Source organism: Podarcis pityusensis (genome assembly GCF_964106645.2).
Source record: "Podarcis pityusensis genome assembly, chromosome: 3".
Taxonomy (NCBI): Eukaryota; Metazoa; Chordata; class Lepidosauria; order Squamata; family Lacertidae; genus Podarcis; species Podarcis pityusensis.
The window spans coordinates 55,154,527-55,176,088 of NC_138026.1; the positions used below are offsets into that span (position 1 = coordinate 55,154,527).

The 21,562-nt window shown below is 42.4% G+C and overlaps 1 protein-coding gene and 1 long non-coding RNA gene across 5 annotated transcripts in view; one reads left to right on the plus strand and one right to left on the minus strand.

The window, feature by feature from the left end:
- The window catches only part of TBC1D32 (TBC1 domain family member 32), a 69,608-nt gene extending 67,551 nt beyond the window's left edge, over positions 1–2,057 (minus strand). For all 4 annotated transcript variants that reach the window (XR_013984342.1, XM_080999505.1, XM_080999504.1 and 1 more), the window contains exon 1: positions 1,813–2,057. The gene's annotated coding sequence lies outside the window, so the exon portion shown is untranslated. The remainder of the gene's footprint in view (positions 1–1,812) is intronic.
- On the plus strand, positions 1,414–21,122 carry LOC308473913. Its single transcript, XR_013984395.1, has 4 exons — positions 1,414–1,676; positions 18,356–18,508; positions 18,986–19,218; positions 20,489–21,122. It is a non-coding gene; the product is annotated as an uncharacterized lncRNA (long non-coding RNA).
- The last annotated feature ends 440 nt before the right edge of the window (positions 21,123–21,562 follow it).

Genomic DNA, 21,562 nt, shown 5'->3' on the forward strand with positions numbered 1-21,562 from the left:
CTGGACTACACTGATTTAACTCCTTCCATCCTTGGCTTAGCGGGAGATACACCAGCTTATCTCCCCCGCCCCTGCCATGTTCCTGGAACATCTCACCTGATGGTCTTGGCTCAGCTGGGATGGGGGAGATATGCAAAAGGGTGGTGTAACCGTTTTCAAGGTTTGTTTTCTCTCTGCCAGGCTTGGGCCAGCTCAGCCAGAAGTAGCCCCATTAGGCTCTGCTGTATGGTACTTTAAAATCAGTTTAACTTGGCACTACTTTACACTAGCTTCTTGTGTATAGGACTGCTTCCCTAATGTCACATTCCTCTGCACCTTGAAGTCAGGAATAAATCCTCCTAAACTCCATAAAGATACTTCCAAAGTAAACATATACAGAATTATCAGGGCCGGATTTAGGCTTGATGAGGCCCTAAGCTAATGAAGGTAATGGGGTCCTTTATATGTCCAGCTGTCCTTTGTCAACAACAAATTGTCGCTATTTTGTGTGTGTTGAATATATGCTATATGGTAATTTATGGACATAATAGGTATCTAAAGCCATTTGCACATAACAAAATATGCAACCAGTCCATGAAGAATGTAGGCACCCTATATACAGAAATGAGCAAACCAGTGATATTTTAGGGAACAGGATGGCAGGCCATTACTTACATCTTAGCACCAAACACTGTTGCCATACGTAGGTTTTATTTTATTTGTTTTTTAATCTTCTATTTTGGAACTGTACATCCAGGGTTTTTTTCCCTTTAATTTTTTTGGGGCTCCCAAGAGAGTGGAGGGACGCGGGTGGCGCTGTGGGTAAAACCTCAGTGCCTAGGACTTGCCGATCGTATGGTCGGCGGTTCGAATCCCCGCGATGGGGTGAGCTCCCGTCTTTCGGTCCCAGCTCCTGCCCACCTAGCAGTTCGAAAGCACCCCTAAGTGCAAGTAGATAAATAGGTACCGCTTTATAGCGGGAAGGTAAACGGCGTTTCCGTGTGCTGCGCTGGTGCTGGCTCGCCAGAGCAGCTTCGTCACGCTGGCCACATGACCCGGAAGTGTCTCCGGACAGCGCTGGCCCCCGGCCTCTTAAGTGAGATGGGCGCACAACCCTAGAGTCGGACACGACTGGCCCGTACGGGCAGGGGTACCTTTACCTTTACAAGAGAGTGGGGCCCTAAGCTATAGCTTGTTTAGCTTATACGTAAATCCAGGACTGAGAATTATGCAATTAAAAAGTTTACTGTGTACTTAAGATTCCACCAATTTCAATGGGTTTTAGCTGTGAATTGAAAACCATCAACTATCTGCCCTTACATATTCTATGTTTGGGTGGGGAAGCCAAGAGTTGGAAGGTTCCGTAAAGGGGCAGAAAGGCAGGAAGAAAGGGTGCATTGCAAGATGGCAATACAACATGGGTAGCTTTAAACCTGAGCGTTGATTTTTCGAGACAGCAGAGTGGCCAGCTGACATGGGAAGAGACAGTTTCAACAGAAGAGTTTCAACAGCTTTTCACAGAAACTTGGTCCGCAGCAGTTTATCAGGCAATCGTTCCACGGCATTCAAAGCGTCACCTGCAGCGCAAACTCCTGCTTTGCGCAAATGGCACCGAAATGAGGCGCGGGGCGGCGGACAGAGCATAAGCCGTGGGCGGTGGGACAAGAGCGAGGAGAGACCAGCGTGGAAAGAGCCCGGTAGGTGTGCCCGCCCGCGCCCCGGCGACCCTGCGCTGCCAATCCCGGGGGAGCTCAACTGCCCAAGAAGCGCGCCTCACGGGAGGATGGCAGCCTCAGGCTGCGCGGGATGGGGAGGCGCAGCGAGAGCGCTTACCTTGGGCGAGAGGAGGGCGCTCTCTGCCCTCGGCCGCCGAGGGGCCTAGAAAAGGAACTGGGGCGCTTTCCCGGGAAGGAGCCTCCGGAGCGACGCCCTCCACTCCGGCAAAAAGAACGAGGGTGGAATTCGCCTTCCAGCTGCTACAGAAACCCTCAACTTCTACCCCGGGCGCGGCCCTTAGCAACCGCCCGCCGCAGTCTCGCTCGCCGCACGGACGATCCTAGCAACGGCGCCGGGGAGAGATGCGCCGCGCGGAGGTTGCCGGGAAAGAGGCGGGGCGAGCAAGTGAGAATCCCAAGCGCGCGCTTGATTATTCCAATAAGGGGCTCCCCGCCCACAAGGCGGTGTGCAAAGGCTTGAGATCCCGTTTGCATTGGAATCAACGTGGCACAGATCGTATTGCATAGCTGCTCCATATTATATGTGTATTGACTTGCTGGCTGCATGTTTCCACCGCCCGTTGACAAGCTATCCGGACAGCGTACAGTAAATGTTGTTTGTTGAGGCTGCGATCCCATGCTCGCTAGTCCAAGAGTAAGCCCCATTAAATTGAGTGCATGCGGTCTGGCTTCAAAGGATAGGCTAGGTTAGGGGGGGGAACCCCAGATTGCGTGCCCCTGAACGATTGTTTCAAACCACAGTCTACCTCCATGTTCCCTAACTTCCAGCCCGCCCCCCCGCCCGGTTGCATAAAGTCACCCCAAGGGATCCCTGCCCTATACAAAGCTGCATTTAGAACATTGGTTTGCACAACCCGCTGAGGAAAAGGATGACAAATTCAAAACAGTAACAATTCATTCAAAATCCAATTAAAACTAGTTTAATTAATTCAACAAAATTGATGAACTTGAGCCTGTGATAATCATTTACACCTCTAGTGCCCTTCTGCCACCCCCTTGCCTTAGTGCCCCCCTAGGTGATCACACTGCCCCCCAGGGAGCAATACAACACACTTTGGGAAGCAATGGGCTGCCTTATGCCCTGGATGATTAAATCCAGTCAAAGGCAACTATGGGGTGCGGCACTTATCTTGCTTCAGGTCAAGGGAGCCGGTGTTTGTCCACAGACTGCTTTCTGGGTCATCTGGCCAGCATGACTAAACCACTACTGGTGCACAGATGACCATGACGAGCGCCAGAGCACATGGAAATGTTTACCTTCCCACCGCAGTGGTACCTATTTATCTATTTGTACTGGTATGCTTTTGCCACTGCTAGGTTGGCAGAAGCTGAGACAAAGCAACAGGAGCTCACCCCATCACGGGGACATAGCTGTCAACTTTTCCCTTTTCTTGCGAGGAATCCTATTTGAAATAAGGGAATTTCCCTTTAAGAAAGGGAAATGTTGACAGCTATGCACGGGGATTTGAACCACTGACCTTCCGATCAGCATGCCCAAGAGGCTCAGTGATTTAGACCACAGCGCCACCTGCTCCCACAATTTGTTGTAGAATGCAGCCAGTAGAAGTCTTGCAGATTGCACAGGAGGGTCAGCAATTGGATGGCTAACCAAGCTTCCTTTCAGGGACATTTTCCACCATTATCTTTTCATTGAGGCATTCCTGATAAGCTTCCCAGGCATTTCAAGGTCTCCTGGAGCATAGCTTGAAAGTGCTGCCGCTCCATGAGTACAGCTTTCTGTGAACCAGAAGATCACTGCAATTTGTAAAAAGTATTAAAATAATACATTTTTGTGAAAGAGATGCGACATGGTCTCTTGGCTCTGAACGCTGCCTTGAAGAAGAATTCAAGGGGTTTGAATGCTTGCAGACCTTTTATAGAGCTAAAAAGAGAGTGGCTTATCTTGGCCTTGCCTTTTGTGAGACTGAATATACCTATCATCAAAGCAAAAAATGGTGTTGTCCAAGTATGATACAGTATTAGGAACTAAAGAAATTGAAGGTACCCTGTGGCATGAAGTTGAAAGCAGCTTATTTTGCACAAGTTTTCCAAAACATATGGAAGATAGTTCCAAACACTATCTACTGCAGGAGTAGCTACTGCATAGCTGTCAACTTACAGATTGGAAAATAAGGGACCAGCAGCCTCGAAAGTAAGGGATCAGCAGCCAAAATAAGGGATTTTAGTCAATCAGCAGCCAAACGAAGCCTCAAGCGGTGGTTCCCACAGCGCAGCAACCCGGCAAAGGGGATGCAGCAAGGAAAACCACAGTCACCTCTCCGCTGGGAAGCGCTGAGCAAAGGCGAGTCCCCAGGCAACGCGGCCAATTTGATCGGCACAAAGCATGTAAGCTCCACCACCCCCAGTCGTGCTTAGACTCCTTATTGGGTGAGCAACGCAGCCAAGCAACACAGTTGGAGCCTCCCTCCTCCCTGGCCGGCATGGAGGGAGGGAGAGGAGCTGCTTCCTTTGAAATCCGGGAAATTTAAGGGACATCATCAATAAGGGACAGCAACGGGACACGGCGCTGGGATAAGGGACTTTCCCGCCAAATAAGGGACGGTTGACAGCTATGAGCTAATGTACCCTCCTGATGTTTTTTAACTACAATTCCATCACCCCTCTTTACTGGCCATGCTGAATGAGCCTGATGGAAGTTGTAGCCCAACAACATCCGGAGAGTGCCATGTTGGCTACCCTTGATCTATGCTGTCTCAAGCCACTGCAGTTTTGACCCTAGATTCCAAAATCTTTCTTTTGAACCCTGCCAGTCCTTCCCTTTATTTGCTGTGCTCTTTCTGTGAAAAAATGGTCTCTCTCAATACTGGAGTGGTGAGACTACAGAGGAGCCTCTTTTATGTGATCTGCTCTGTCTTTAGTTCCAGTTTTCCGGCAAGAAGACAGTAGCAACAAATTCATTGAGCCATATGGATCTCCTGCCTTCCCTTTGCAAACAGGGAAGGGGTCAAGTAGCTTATCCACATCAAGAAAGTAGCTATCTACCAACACAACTAAAAAAAGTGTGAATTTTACCACCACTTGAAAATGCCTGCTGTCAAAAGTTTTTTGATTACTTTTATTTTTAAGTAATCAAAACTTTTTGCAATGAAGACATTTCAGCTGGGTTTTTAAAAACCCTTCAAAGGCACATTTGCAACGCAGTGCAATGATCTTGAAATGTTAAACACACACGCCATAGTTAATCCTGAAGGAGATTCTTTCCTCCTTATAAATGATCGCTAGAAATGTGTCAGAGTAATGCTGCATCATACATATTAATAGATGGAACACTTTTCAGCAGCTGGCTGTTCTAAATAATATAGAGATGCATTACAATTAATACACATCATAGAGAATTATGATGTAGAGCATGCACTATACATAGCTAAGTGTTGTGCAAAGGCTATATCACTTTTAAGAATATTTATAAAGATGTTCTAGTTATTTTGTACCCCAAATAGGCTTAAAGTATTTTCAGTGCTTATCATTGTGGCTGCAACATAGTGGTAATATTGGTATCTCCTATTCAAGTGGACTCTTCTGTATGTCAAATCTTTCTGAACATAAAGGTGTATATGAAGCTGAGTTCAACTATGTCTCCAATATTATTTACTTTGGTGGACAATAGCTTTCAAGGGCCTCCAAGCAAAGTTTCCCATCACCTGCTACTTAGTCCTTTAAAAAAAAGATATGTCGGGTTGAACCTTGGACCTTCTACATACAAAGGATGTGCTGTACCTTCCATCAGATTGTGGGTGGGGGGAGCACATCTCAAGAATTTGAAGTGCCTTAGCTTTGTGGAGGCCTCAGCAATTCATTTTTTGACGACTGAGGTTCAGTATTTTATACCCTCTTTAATGCAGAGTGTACCGACAGATGTGAGCATGACTGAGTATTGTGTCTTTATGGTGATTGCTCAGTTTGTCATCCAAACAGAGGCAGAGAAAAATGATGCCATCACTGAATAGGTAAAACTTTGCCTGGTTTAAGTGGACTATCATTTTAGCCAGGGGTCAGCAAACTTTTTCAGCAGGGGGCCAGTCCACTATCCCTCAGACCTTGTGGGGGACCGGACTATTTTTTGGGGGGGGGGAATAAATAACGAATTTCTATGCCCCACAAATAACCCAGAGATGCGTTTTAAATAAAAGGACACATTCTACTCATGTAAAAACACGCTGATTCCAGGACCATCTGTGGGCTGGATTTAGAAGGTGATGGGGCTGAATCTGGCCCCTGGGCCTTAGTTTGCCTACGCATGGTTTTAGCTATATTGGGAGTTTCCTGGACCTCTTTATTCCACATCTCTAACTTTTAATGAGATGCTGTGTGTGCCTCTTTCATTTTGCAAGTTTCCTACTAAATCATTGAATAATTATATTGCTGCTGTATTTCATTCATTAGTCTTCCATTTATGTACCTTATGGTGTTGTTGGGTATTAGATTGCATATAACTCAGATATTTGATTGCATATAACTCAATATAATACCAAGTCACTGATTTTCATCAACTTAACAGATGTCTACATTGTATGTCAAAAGAGCTATAAACAAAAGGTGGCAAATTGTTGTTTTTCTTTAACATTTACTAAAGGAAGAGCAGAACACAACAAATACTCTCATTACAAAGAAATATATTAACCAAAGATCTAGAGACAGTACCATTCTTGAACACCATATCCCATATAGTGTTTTTTCAAATTTGAATTTTAAACAGATGGCTTCATTTTATAACACACCATTTGTCACCATATTCTATATAAAGAGAAATAACATGATTAAGTTTCATAGAATGGTAGAGTTGGGAGGGACTCTGATTATCTGTAGTCCAAACCCCTGCAATGCAGGAATATGCAGCTGTTCCATATGGGTATCGAACCTGCAAGAATCCAACATTGTTGCATAGTGTTATCTTCCATACCACTTTTCCAGGAGGCACTACTGAGCTGAATTTGAAAATGCCCAATAATATGTGTGGACACCATGCAAGGTTTAATTTGCAAGGTTTCGGTTGTGCTACTAAGGGAAGCAAACACTAAAATGAAACGAGCGTTGACTAGCCTGCTTTTGATCATTATTGTTCCCTGTTTGGCCAAGGTAATAAATTGTTTTCTCAGTGCTGCCTTACCCAAATCTTTCTTGCAAACAATAAAAAGAGGGGATATGTTCTATCTGATTCATGGTTGTTATGTGCTGGTGTGGTTGCTCGAGAGCAAACAGGCAAGACTCCAACCTGTCTTTTCCAGGCTTTATTATCTGTACAAAACTATTTACAATGCAGAGCGTCAGAAGTCCATGTCTGCTCAGTCGCTAGCAGAATCTGGGAGTGGGCGGTCCTTATACCTTCCCCAGCATAACAGTCTTTTGACCCCCATCCTTCTCCTCCCCTCTCTGCTCGCAAACCTACTGCGCAGAGTGGGCGTTGGCAAAGGGGGACTTGCCTCCCCTCCGTTTTGCTCAGGCTCGGTGTTGAGGCTCTCCCTAGCATCTTCTGATCTCTGCACCCCCTCCCCACTGGAGGCAGGGCTTCCCTCCTCGCCAGAGGAAGAACTGCTTCGCAAGATCTCCGGAGGCTCCCTGTAACACAACTGCCCTTCCACCTCTCGCCTCTGAGCTGATGGCAGTTCCCTGACAATGGTTATTTACAAAATCAGGTTATTTACAAATCTGTGTTAATTTGTGCAATTTGCAATCTATAAAGTGACAAAACACAGTTGCATACATCTGCTTTCCTAGTTTTTGGTTTTTGTTTTAATGGCACACAAGCAAAACCTTGACCACTGCGATGACAAACATTACCATAATAAAAAAATTCCTTCCAGTAGCACCTTAGAGACCAACTAAGTTTGTTATTGGTATGAGCTTTCATGAAAGCTCATACCAATAACAAACTTAGTTGGTCTCTAAAGTGCTACTGGAAGGATTTTTTTGTTTTTGTTTTGACTAAGGCAGACCAACACGGCTACCTACCTGTAACTAAGACAGTACCATGTTAGCAAAGCCTCAGAATTGGCCTTTTCACATGGAATATTTTTCCAGGATGCAACTCAGTCAGAGGACTTTCAAGGTACAATGTTAGTAAGACCTGTGAAGCATAATGAGACCTTGACCGTTTATTCTTAAATCTCACTTTTTGGATGATTTATCGTGCTCAGCTATGTTTATGCACTCAAAACTATTGATCTCTGTTTCTTCATAATTGTTGTCAGATTCAATATGCCCAGATAGCAAGACAGCTAGCAAGACAATATGCCCAGATATTCAGCACAGGGACTAAATTTCCAACTGCCTGGATTATCCCTTTCATGCTGTCCTTCCATGAGAGTACATCCCACTAAGCAAAGTGAGTCTTGCTTCTAAATAAAGTAAACATTCATATGATTGCACTCTATTAAAACCAACTGCCTTGCACTAAATCTGACCACCATAATGCTATACGCATTTTAAAAAGGCCATTTTCATTAGAAGCCAATTAAACTTCCATCTATTTCCCAGTGTAAGCGACTACTCTCCAATTCAGGTGATAGTTTGAGGAGAGTTAATGAAGATAGCTTCTTTCTCAAATAAGTTTAAGCACATCTGCTGATTCAATTTTTTTGCAATTAGACTGTTGCCAAATGTATTCCTAAAAGCTGAAATTTAATATGCTATTTCATTGAGAAACAGCAATGGTATTAGAGCTATGGAAATAATATGCTACTGAGTACTTGCTAAAGCAAGAACAACTCTTTTTTTGTTCTTGTATGTAGGGTTGCCAACCACAAGAAATTGATTGCCAATTCTCTTTCCATGCCTAGGTAATATACCACCTAGGCACACCATTTTTTTCTAGCCCTCCAGGTTATGGATAAAAAATCATGTTAAGGGTGCAGTGAATTAAAGTTGTTAGATCTGAAATAGTCTGGTGAACACTAATCTTGCTTCCTCTCCCTACTATCAAACAGGAATTTTACTCATATCAAGTTAGAGTCTATTGTGTCTACAACACAGCCAGTATTGTGCCTTCCAGATGTTGGAGCACAACTCCCATCATCCCTGACCTGAAGCTGCTTGGGAGTGATGAAATTTGGGTTCCAAAAACATCTGGAGGCTACCCCTGGCCTACACTTGAGTAGCAGCAGCTAACCAGGGTGTCAAGAGTTTTGCTCTTGGTACTTTTAACTGGAATTGCCTGGGATTGAACCTGCAACCTTCTGCATGACAAACCATGTGCTCTTCCACTGAGCTACAGTCCCTCTCCAAAGTTTACTAGCATTTCTTACTCTTCAGTTTAGATCCAATCAGTTTTCGTTGTCATACATGACTATACAAGCTAATTTTAGATATGGGCATTGATAATTTAAATATACCATTATTCTCTTGTTTTTTGTGTTTCCACTGGGTTGTGGGGTTTGTTTGTTGTTTGTTTTATTTAAAAAAAAAAATTCCAAATAATGAAAAAAAGAAAATGCATTTTAAAAATAATAATAATAATAATTCATTGAAATTCTCATGAGTACAGGCTTACCATACTTTTGAGGTGACCAAGAAGTGCTTGTGAGTGCCCTTTCTTTCATTCTACAAATGATCTCCCCAGTGCTCTGCACTCCTGTGTGTCTGTACTCCATTGAAAGCCCAGGGGAAAACATTGTGAGGTAATTCCTCCCATGGGGCTTTTTCAGATGAGGAAATACAAGAAGACTGCAGAGTGCGGAATACATTTTTTTCTTGGAAGTGCGGGGGGATCACCTTTTGGCCACCTCACGAAAAGGTAAACTGAAAACCCCAAACTCACCAAAATATGGAAGCAACCTGAAAATGAAGCAGAAAACTAGAAGCCTCATTCCCAGAGGAAGGAAAACTTTGACAAACATCCTTAGAAATTTATCCCATTATTCATTGAGGGGCAAATTCCAACCAGATTTTCATAATTGGTTTGTGGTTGCTTTTTTAGCTTTCACAGTGAGCATTCAAAAAAAAAAGCTTGGCTGCCGTCCAAATGTTGGTGCATGCACACCAATGGTGGTTTGAATTTATCATATTGCCTCGGGAATTATACATTGGTTTCACCTGGCCTCATAGCACTAGTCATGGCAGTGAAGAACTCTTATTTGTCAGTCTAAAGCTCTTCAGTCAAAACCAGCTCCCAGAATGGATTACAAAGATCAATAATAAGATAGTCCCTGCCACCAGACTTGCAATCTAAAATACACAACACAAAAGTTAAAGAGATTAGAAGGGAGGAGGGAAAATACAAATTCAAGAGCAGTACTTCATAGGATGATTGGCTGGAATGAAAAGAGTTCAAAGAAAGGAGGAGCCAAAAATTGCTGGTCCCAGCAATTGATTGACCTTGCTTCTGAAAGTGGCCTCAGTCTGATGCAGCCTGATGGAAAGGCTGTTGCAAGATGACAACTGAGGGATACGCGAAGCCTGATGGAACTGTGTCACAGGAATAGTCCTTCTTCCGTTTCCCCCCTCCCATGCTGCCTGCTGGAATAGCTATTAATAGAAGGCAGTTGAAGGAGGGTTATTCCAACTCCAAACATTTATATAAACATCTAGCTCATTGTATCTCAAAACCTTGGGATGAACAGCAGCATTTAAACAAAATGAAACCCACAGAATAAAATGAGCATTATAGTATAAACCTCCATTTAGCATGTCAGAGTCAATTCACCCCCATACTGGTTTAACCTTATCCATTAAAATTCAGCCTGAACCAGGTTTATCACACTTTTGTTAGTCTGCAGCTTGGATTTTGGGAAGACTCCAAAAGAAGATCATGCCCACCCATCTGCAGGCTGCCATTAATCCAGTTTTGTTCTGGTTCAATCACAGTCAGTGTGTCTGCATTCTTAGTCCCCCACTGTGAGGGAACCTAATTCAAAAGTCAATGTTTCATTGGGAGTGGAATGTTGTCCTGGGCTCACAGCCAGCTCACATCCTCTTCTGATGTTACTTTTTATTGGCACAGATCTTACATGTATGAGCTTTGCTCCCAGACGCATTCATGATACATCTCTGGAGAACAATTTACCTGTAACTTATACCTTTCGAATAATTCTTGGCTGACTTGACTGAAACCCTTTAGGTTTTCCGAAGAGAGTTTTGTCTGCAAACTTGGATAGAGACCTTGCCTAACTTTTTTTGATGGTTCGTTCATTTTCTCTCTCAACATCAGATTGTCATCTTTAAAACTGGATTTGGTATGGTCTGTCTCTTAGGATAATACTAGCAAAAAAAGAATGAAAGTTCAGGTTGTAGAGCACTTTAAGTACAGTATAAAACAATGAAAGTTAACTGTGTTAGCTATTTCACAACTGGGACCTGGCAACAAAATGTTGCTGTGTATCTCTGGTGGATGGATACTACCTGTGACTGACAGGGCTGGGGCGGAATGATAGACAGATATCCCGCCTCTAACTTGGGTCTTATTTAGCCCAGGGGAGACAGGTTCAGCAATTGATGGCAGCAGGTGGTAAAGAAAGCAAAAGCAAAGTCAGAAAAAAGGGGCTGCATTGTTTGGGTAGTTGGCCGTTACACCTCATATTCAACTGCTGCATTCCTGACTGGCCAGCCATACCCTCCACAGGAAGTCTGCAAGCAGAACCTAAGTGCCACAGCTTCCTGTCCCTCCCTCTGTAATTTCCAGCGACTGGTATTTAGAGGCAGACTAGTGGACACAGAACACAGCCATCATGGCTAGCATACCTACCCTCCATGAAATTGTCTACTCAACTTTTTAAGCCATCCACACCGATGGCCATTGCTACCTCTTGTGGGAGCACATTCCACAGCTGAACATTAACAATAATGTTACTGTGTGAACGTATACCAAAGTCGGGAAGGATGGTAGCTTTTGGCTCATCCTTCATTTGATGGAAGGTAGAGATTGGTGAGCATCCCTTCCGGTTTCTCTGATTCCCATCTCAGCTTTTCCTTGCCTCTGCTTTCACTGCTTTTTATCCTTTTCCCTGCTACCTTACAAGTAGCCACCCCATGTCCCTTTCCCAGTTTTATCCCAAGTAAGCCAAGTATCTTGGGACAATGTCTAGGGCACTCATCAACTTTGCCTCAAGCTCTTCTCTCAATGTCACCTTCTGTTTATCTGCTTATGTGACATAGCTAGCTATCCCTTTCCTAATAGGCAGCCAGGGAAGGGCTTTGCCTAGTATTAAGCTCACAGGCCCTCCAAGTGTCCCTATTTTCCAGGGACTTCCCTGATTTAGAAAAGCCGTCCTGGTTTCTGATTTGATCCCAAAATGTCCCGCTTTTCCTTAGGATGTCCCTATTTTCACTGGAGAAATGTGGGAGGGTATGGAGGTATCTGACCCCTGAGCCGTCCGAAGGCAATCCTGTATACAGAAGTTCTTTTTAATGTTTTATTGTGTTTTTATATATGTTGCAACCCAGTAAGATGTGTGGGGTATAAATAGTAGATATCATTATGGAATGGGACGTCCCTATTTCCATCAGAGAAATATTTCAGGGTATGAGCCCAGGGCATGCAAGCTGCCTACAAAAGGAATGGCTGAGACAAATGCATAAAAACCAGATGGCGCAGATGCCAAGTCTTGAAGGAAAATGGGTCTGACTGAGTAGTGTAGAAGACGACTCCTTCTATTAATGTCTTTGGATCCTAAGAGCATGGATGTGAACCAGAACGTAGCCCCTTTTCGAGTGTTATTGGAGACAAATTCAACTCTTAGAAGGCAAGCAGGAAATCAACTCATAGCACAATGACCTTTTAGATTGAATGCTGCTGTAGAAGTTTGCATGTCCAAGTCAATGGATGTCTTGCTAATGGCTCCATATATATTTCAACCAGGACCACTAAAATACATCTGTACTTTTCATTCAAGCATGAAATACTGCATTGTGAGAGAACAAAGGAGCCACATTGAATCATGTTATTTGGTGGCTTTTAAAAACCGAAAAATAAATGACTGACATTCTCCACATTTGACAGCATGTGTCATGCAGCCTGCAGTGCTTTTTTCGATGAGTGCTTTTAAACAGAAACAGAGGTTTTTAAATCCTGCAAAGGGGGGGGGGGGTAATAAAAACTACTGAAAATCACAGGAGAGAAAAGAAAAAAATGTTCCAACAAGATGTACAGCTATTGGATGAAGATGTAACAAGATGGCTAAAGGATGCTAATCCTTAGTAAATTATCCTGAATATGCATTCTAGAAATTACTGCCAATCAGAAAGTTTAAATCATATATGGCTAGGCTAGGAATTTTGTTAGTTAGATTAAACAGAGCGGCTAGTAAATCTTGCATCATTAGGGGGGTTGTGCATTTACAAGAAGTCCCAGACTCTTTGTTTCTAATCTCCAAAATCTTTACTAAGATTCATGTGTCTAAGAAACACATTTGTGATATTAGTTTTAAATGGCCATTGTTTTGTGTGCATTTATCAGAGGTTGGAATTGATCCATTTACTCTAGAGAGATTCACTGCCTGAACTTAAGAGTTTGACAGCAGGCCCATTCTCTCATCCTCAGTACTTTTAAATTATTAAGCTATGCCCATTTCAAAGGACTAAAACAAATTGAATCTGGCAGATGTTTGTTTCCTATTAAATGGGGAGAAAAGCATGGTGGTGGTTGCTGTGAAATAAATCTCATTTTAAATGGGAAAGCAGTCTGTTTACTAATCCAATACTGCAAGTGCTGTTTATTTATAATTTTTTGTTGCGGGGGGGGGGGTAGACCCAGAGGACAGCAAGAATGCAGAATCCTTGGAATCTGTTTTGAAATTGCTGATCATCCAAGTTCCGTGTTCTGTATTAGACACACAATTACCATTGACTGGCAATAGTGTTTAGCTCAGCCTCGGCGGATAGATCTGTCAAGCTGGTGGAGAAATGCTGAGCCGAGTTTTGGAAACCACATCACAGAGCCATTTCCCAAATGTAACTGTGGTTGTTGCCCAACAGTCTGAAGAAGTGAGAGAGAACAAATGGAAGCATGAAATCAGAGTAACAGATGCGTCCATAAGGCGCAGAATACCAAGAGAAACAGGACAGAGAAACTAAGCGATTGTGAAGTCACGCTTTATTCATCGTTTCTAACATCTGTTCGTGTAGGCTTGGGAAAACACTGAAGGTAAAGAATGTAAGCTTTCGGTGTCATTTGGACTTGACAATTAAGCACTGAAACTCAGGGAGAGCTAGATGACTATTGCACAACTTTCCATAGTTCTGTATATGCCCTACAGCAGGGGAGGGAAAACCTCAAGCACGGGGACCAAACACAGACCTCCATTTCTCTCAGTCTTGTCACTGGGAGTCTCCCAAGCTTCACCCTCTCCCCAGCCACATTCCCTCTCCTAAGGTTGCATCCCTCACTAGGCCTGCTTTGCACCCTCTTCGGGTTTTCCCTGGGTAGAATGTGTGCTTGAATTCTGATAATGCTTTTTACTTGCCTGGATGCAGAAGGGTGTGCAAATGTCTGTAGAAACAAGTCTAAAATTCACATTGTTGCTTTGCCTTTTACGGCAAGCCCCACCCACCCCTGGCAACTGGCTCCCAGATGAGTGTGCAGCCCTTGGGCCAAGAATGGTTCCCCAGTCCTGACCTATAGTAGTATATTTGTTATGTTCCATTCCTGGTTTCTGCACCATTTTTTTAAAAAAATGAAAACCAGAACAATGGGTCTTGAAGTGTCATTCAACTACACAGTGGCTTTCAGGTTGAAAGCAGGAGGGTTGCATCCAGTGGTGGCTTGCACTAGCAGAAGTGCTTCTGCATGCCCATAGTCTGGTCCTCCATTTTCACCCATCCCACCACCAGCAATGGCAGCCCCCTCTTCCCGCCTTTCTCAACCTTGTTCCATCAGCCCTAAGCACCTGTCTGTCATATTCTCTGTGCCTTATCCCATTCTGTTCCAGAGGGTCCCACAACCCTCAGGAGAAGCTCTTGGGAGACACACGGTGCTGCATTGGGTAGGTGGGATCGGCAGAAATCAGATGGTCCAGTTTGCGCAAATGGAAATGCACAGAGACATCACTGGATACTGCATAGAAACTTAGAATTGGATTCAGCCTTTTCAGAGGAACAACACATAGTATCTAACCCAGATAAGGATGGATAACCAGGCCCTTGGCTGAATATACCATATGGCCTTTTAAATGTGTTTGTGGGAGAAGGGTTATTGAGTTTTGTTTTTATTTATTTTCCTGTTACGTATCCCACCCTGCCCAATATTGTATTTTTATGTCGTGAACTGCTCTGTGATCTTCAGATGAAGGGCAAGATAAAAAAAATGAATAAATAATAATAATAATAGTATTTCAGAATGGTGACTGTTCTGAAACTCAGGTGTTATGAGTTGAGTCCAGACTTAAGTCATGCTTACAACAGACTCGCTCAAATCAGTGCATTGTGTCCAATGAACTTTTATTGAGGCAGACCCAAATAAATTAATGGGCTTAAAATAGTCATGCCCATTAATTTCAGTACATCTACTTTGAGTAGGACTGAGACTGGATACAACCCAATGGTTTTTTAAGTCTCATTGATTTCAGTGGATCTACTGTAAGCATGACTAAGTCTGGATTGAAGCCTTTGCCGCCTGACTCCTTGTTTCATGATGACGATGTTCTCAGTTACCTTCTAGATTTGAAAACAAAAAACACATTGTTATCCATCAATGAAAACATCTTTCCTTTGTTTACCTATAGGGCAGTATGTGTGCAATAAAATGTAGCATGATGATTTATTGCCACCTCGATCATAATCTCATTGTGAACTTCGATCATCAGTCAACCAACCATTTGTGTATCTCTACACTTTCAAATTAGCCAGATTGATTGCTTGGTTAAAGTCGCAATGTGAAATCATGTAAGATCCTGCTTCTAAATTCAATTAGATGAAATTGCCTATAAAATAAGTACACAGTTGCCCTTCAGGATCTGTCTCCGCATGTGCAGAAGGGCTAAAGAGATAGGTCTGGCCACTGTCCAGCTCCTGCAGCAATTCTAAAGCCATACAAAACTGAAAATGAAGAAAGCATACTACTGCTGGCTCCATCTTTGCATATACGGGTACACACACACATACATTCACACACACAGGTGTTATCATATCTGCATATTATAAATACAGGGGCGCAGGTGGCACTGTGGTTTAAACCACTGAGCCTCTTGGGCTTGCTGATCAGAAGGTCGGCGGTTCAAATCTGTGCAATGGTGTGAGCTCCCGTTGCTCTGTTCCAGCTTCTGCCAACCTAGCAGTTCGAAAGCATACCAGTACAAGTAGATAAATAGGTACGGCTGCGGCGGGAAGGTAAACTGTGTTTCCTTGTGTTCTGGCTTCTGTCACGGTGTCCCGTTGCACCAGAAGAGGTTTAGTCATGCTGGCCACATGACCCAGAAAGCTGTCTGCGGACAAACGCCAGCTCCCTTGGCCTGAAAAGCAAGGTGAGTGCTGCACCCCATAGTCGCCTTTGACTGGACTTGACTGTCCAGGGATCCTTTACCTTTACTTTTTACGTATTATAATTACATGCTCCAAAATTCTATCCTTTGTAGCTTAGATACATCATATCAAAAGCTTTATCTTCCTAGATATCGTTTTGCACTGATTAGTTTAATGTACCGGTAAATCACATATTTTGAACAAGCCTTTTTTTTACATGTTTTACATTTAATAGAATTTAATTTTAAAACGTATTTTATAAGTAAATGCATACTTACTCACTGGAGAATGTACTGCTTTCAAGGCAGCATTCTTTGTTTTTATCAGATAATGTTGTTTCTGTTTTCTTAACGAAAGTGGATTATTTGAAGTGTAAAAACTGCCAGTAGCTTTAAAAATAACATTTTCTACGATTTATTTCATGATAATAGACATTCACAACCTTTGAAAAAGTTAGAGTCAAAGACTATTTCCACAGCTTCTATTTAGATACATTTTCAAATAATGATTAATTATTTGCTTTGATTTTTTAAAAAAACCACAAGCAACAAAAATCCAAAGAACAGAAGATAGAGAAATGCCCTATTGATCACCTTATCTGTCACTTTTTTCAACAGAAGTTTGTTTATAGAGTGTGGCTTCAAAAGATTACACTAACTGAAAAAAGAATCTCATGGGAAGTTTTGTTTTATAAATCCAGGTTCAGAGTTGTTCATGATCCTGTTATTTCCTTGGTAGGTAATCTGTTGGAGTAATTGTTTACTTTTTATTCTGATCCCCTCAGCAATATATGATGATGTTCTGAGATGCTCAGATAGCAAATGCATCATTCAATTTTCCTTTGAGAAAAGGTCACAGCACTTGGGGCTTTTTATTTTAGAAAAAAAGGCAGGGGGGCATGATAGATTTGTATAAAATTATGCACAGCGAGGAGAAAGATAAGTTTTTCTCCCTCTCTCATAAAGTTAGAACCTAGCGCCATTCAATGAATCTAAATGTTGAACAATTCAGGACAAAGAGATGAAGTGATGGCCACTAAACTGGGTTGCTTTAAAAGAGGATTAGACAAATTCATGGAGGATAAGACTTTTAATGGCCACCGTTAGAAGTGGTATTGAACTGGGTGGTGTTCCCCCACCCATCCCTTGCATCCTCCAGCTGTAGAGCTTCCCCTCCTGCCTGCTGAAATCCCTGCTGGCAGAAACCAAATGAAAGTCCCAAAACAGGTTGTCCCAGGGCAGGAAGGGTGAGAGACTGAGTCCGCCCAGAATCCCTTGGATCCCCAACTGCCATCACATCTTGAAACTAGGCCTGATCCAAGCCTAATCACTGCACTAGCTCCAGGCTGGCACAGTGATTTGCCTCCCCCCACAACCACCACCTCCAACCCTGGCCAGGGATCACAGCAGGGCTGTGAACATGGCAGTAGTTCCACTGCTCCATTAAGCACCCCCTCTCCCTAGGCAGCAGCCAGGGGTTGGATTGCACCCTTAGCCTTGTATTGAAAGCAGCACTAAGCAACTGTTCGACCAGAGCAAGGATCAGTGCCAGATTTACGTATAAGCTAAACAAGCTACAGCTTAGGGCCCCACTCTCTTGGGGGCCCCCCAAAAAATTAAAGGGAAAGAAAACTGGATGTACAGTTGCAAAATATAAGAGAAAAACCAAATAAAACCTACATACAGCAACAGTGTTTTGTGTTGCATAGGCTCCTATGACGTAAGTAATGGGCCCTGCCTGCTAGCCTGCTCCCTAAAATATCACTGGTTTGCTCATTTCTATATATAGGGTGCCTACATTCTGTATGGACTGGTTGTATGACAACATATGCAAATGGCACACGTCTAGATACCTATTAGGTCCATAAATTACCATATATTCAACACAAGAAACAGCAACAATTTGTTGTTGACAAAGGACAGCTGGACATATAAAGGGCCCCATTACCTTAGGGCCTTAGGTAGCTTAGGGCCTCATCAAACCTAAATTCAGCCCTGGGAAGGATTCCCACTTGCACAACTCCTTTGCCTCTCCGCAACCTCCCCAAATTTGCTTGTGCAGGGAGGGGGGGGAGGCAAAACAGATTGTGGGGGTGGCAGGGAGGAGAGTAGGGAAAATCTTGTTGCACATGCTTAACTCCATGTGCTGACAGGATGGTTAATAAGCATTCTTTTGGACACAAGTCTTACTGTATGCTATTTTGTATGCTAGTCTGATTGTTGATTTGCACACAGACATTTCTGGACTGAACTCATTGTGATCAGGACTGTAAAATCATTATTCATAAGACCAAATGGTGCAGGAAGTAGGTTTTACGGACAGGAATCCCAAATTGTTCCATTGTGTAACTTGATGTTTATAGCAGCCTTTCAAAACGTGCATATAAGGTAGGCCTGTTTCATTATCCTCAATGTACAAACCAGGCAGTAGCAGAAGTTGAAACCTAAAATAAATGCAGTTTGTGGAGATCACAGCATATATATATATATATATATATATATAAAAAATCAAATAATATTATACCAGAATATGGATCGAAATCTCTTTATGTTGCAACTCCCCCTAGTGGGAAATAATTTATCATTTTAATATGTATCCACTGCTAACAACATGAATTTTCCTTTTCAATAAAAATGTACCGTAATCATCAGTCCTTTTCATATATTTGGGTAATCACTGACACAGACAAACTTCTTCTGAGATTGACATATATTTTTGAAAGCAGAATTAATTTCAGTTGTGTAGCGATTACTGCTGGACTGTTAAATGTATTCATAAACAATTATAAACAGGCCTTGAACACTGAAAAGGAGCAATAACATAATACTTAGTAACAAGCTTTTTCTCCCCATATGAATTTGCAGAACATAAAATGTCTACTAATCAGCGGCAGATGATGTGAGAAAGTGGCAGGACTCACCTTACCGCTGATCTGTCATGCTGTGGCTGCTGCTTACCAAGAGGCAAAAGGGGTAGGGCAAGGGCACTGTGGGGCACAAGCACTGTGGGGCTGCCAGATTGGCGCCGCTGGTGCATCTGCCCCATGCTGATCTCCTCTTCCCAGTCAGCAGCAGCAACATGACCAGCTGAAGGTCAGGTGAGCATCACTACCATGCTACACATCCACTACCACTATAAAGGCTTTGCATTCAATATAATATCTAAAGCTGCTTTAACAAGAGACACTTGCATTTTTGTTCATTTCCTACCTCGATGCAATGATGGCCAGCAGTGATAATAGTAAAGTGAAATGGGTTGGATCCAGATGCCTAGAGCATCTTGAAATCAAGTCCTATTTATTTCAGTGGACTTGTGTAGCCTCTTCCGTAATAGAAAACAAAGGGAGTGTAATTTTAGTTTGTAGCAAAGATGGGTTGGATCCAGACTCACACATGCTTAAAGTACGGTTCATTTCAGTGGGTCTACTCTAAGCATGACCAAGTCTAGAGCCATCCCACTATGAAAGCGCTCTAAAAGTCAAGCCTTTTTTAATTATTGTAGTTCAGCATCTCTTTTTTATGTGAGCTGGTGTCTTTAAATGGCACGCAGGTGTCCTAAACATTGTACAGTTTGTGCAACATATACTGTAGGAGAAAATATTTAAATAGTTTTCAAGTCTGAAACATACTTTTAAAGAGCCATCTCACACTTTTTTTAAAAGATGGACTTGTAAAACATGTGCTGCTGCATTTTTATAAATCACTTTTCATCAAAAAAAAAATCAGTGTGCTTTACAGTACCTAATCAAACAATAGCATTGCATTCAACAAAACAATTTGGTTGACTGACATTCAATGCCCTCTTAAAATGTGTTTTGCGGGTGGCTATTGGGTTGTTCTTGTTTTTATTTTGATTACGTATTCTGTGTTTTTATATTGTGATTTTATCCTGTGAACCTCCCTGAGACCTGCAGGTATAGGGCAATTTAATAATAATAATAATAATAATAATAATAATAATAATAATGGTGCACATCATAGAAACAGTCCAGCAGCAGGTTGCATAATACAAATAACCTTGCACAGATACCAGGATGTTCCAAAGCCTGGATAAATAGATGGATCTTTAGCTGATGACGAGAACTCAGCACCGAAGAAGGCTGAACCCACCCAAGGGCTGGAAGTTCCACATGGTTCCTTGGTAAGTATATGCTAGTGGGAAACAAGGGTTTGTTGTGCAATGCATCATTGGGAATGCTATATAAAAACACTTTAACTGCATAAACACTAGGTGGCAGAGTAAGTACAGAAAAATCTAAATGTTAGGTGCTATTTCTAAACTTTACAGCAATTTGCAGAAGTCAATATATTAGGGTACACTTTTTAAATTTGTAGTAATCTTTTCCCCCGTTTGTTTTTCTCTTCCAGAAATGCTCCTGATCAGGTGTGAAACTGCAGGTTTTGTCATTCCTCTCCAAAAAGCAAAACATATGGGACATATTAAAGCTTACAAGGAACGCAGAATAGAATGTCAGAACTGAGTTCGCACAATGCTACTTAAACAACACATTCATATTTACTGTATATGCGAGGTTTAATCCTGTATGCACCTACCCGGGGAAAAGTCCCATTGAACACAATAAATGTCTGTGGTTCTTTTTCATTTACACCATGGACTGAAATAAACTGATTTGTAGCAATAGGAGGTCTGCCTCAGGAAAAAAACATATGTTTACTAAGCTTTCATATATTTGGTGCTAGGTAATTTGAAGGTCCCCCCACATATTTAAGATACCTAATGTGATATGGCAGTAGGCTTCAGCACAGGGTGGGAATGGAGGAGAAATTCAATTCAGTTCACATTTCAAGGCGATCCTACCAAATTTGTACCCTACGAAACCATAGGCAAAGAAAAAGCCCATCCCTCAACATTCTCTCATCTCTGAATTTTGCAATGCAATCCTCCAGACAAGTAATATGTACATAAATGCATAAGCTAGGATTAGTGTGCTTTAAAATGCATATGTTAATAAAATAACACATAAAATGCATCATATTAGGGGGGGAATGCTTTGCAAACATGCGTGTTAGGCATACCAAAATTTGGAGCAATTCACATTAAAATGATGAATTTCCATGATTTTTATTTTTAAAACAACAAGAACAACAACTCGTGAATTGTTGCAGAAAACTGAATTTAAGATTGGAGCAATGAGAAACTAAGAAAACAGAAACTGACAGTTTGATCCATCCCCAACAGAGAGAGAGGGAGGGAGAGAGAAGCGGGGAGTAAATAAGTCAATGATTCCTTTGAACTGGGTAGCCACTGAGGACATGAGTACAGAAATCTTCAAGCTGGCTGCATCGGGCAGAGATTGGTATTGTAACATGTGGTGACAACACATGCACATTCCACCTTAGGATTCTTACAATATACAGTCTCATAACTTTACCACCAGTCATTTTTTTCCCCCTTCTACTCCACACACACACACACACACA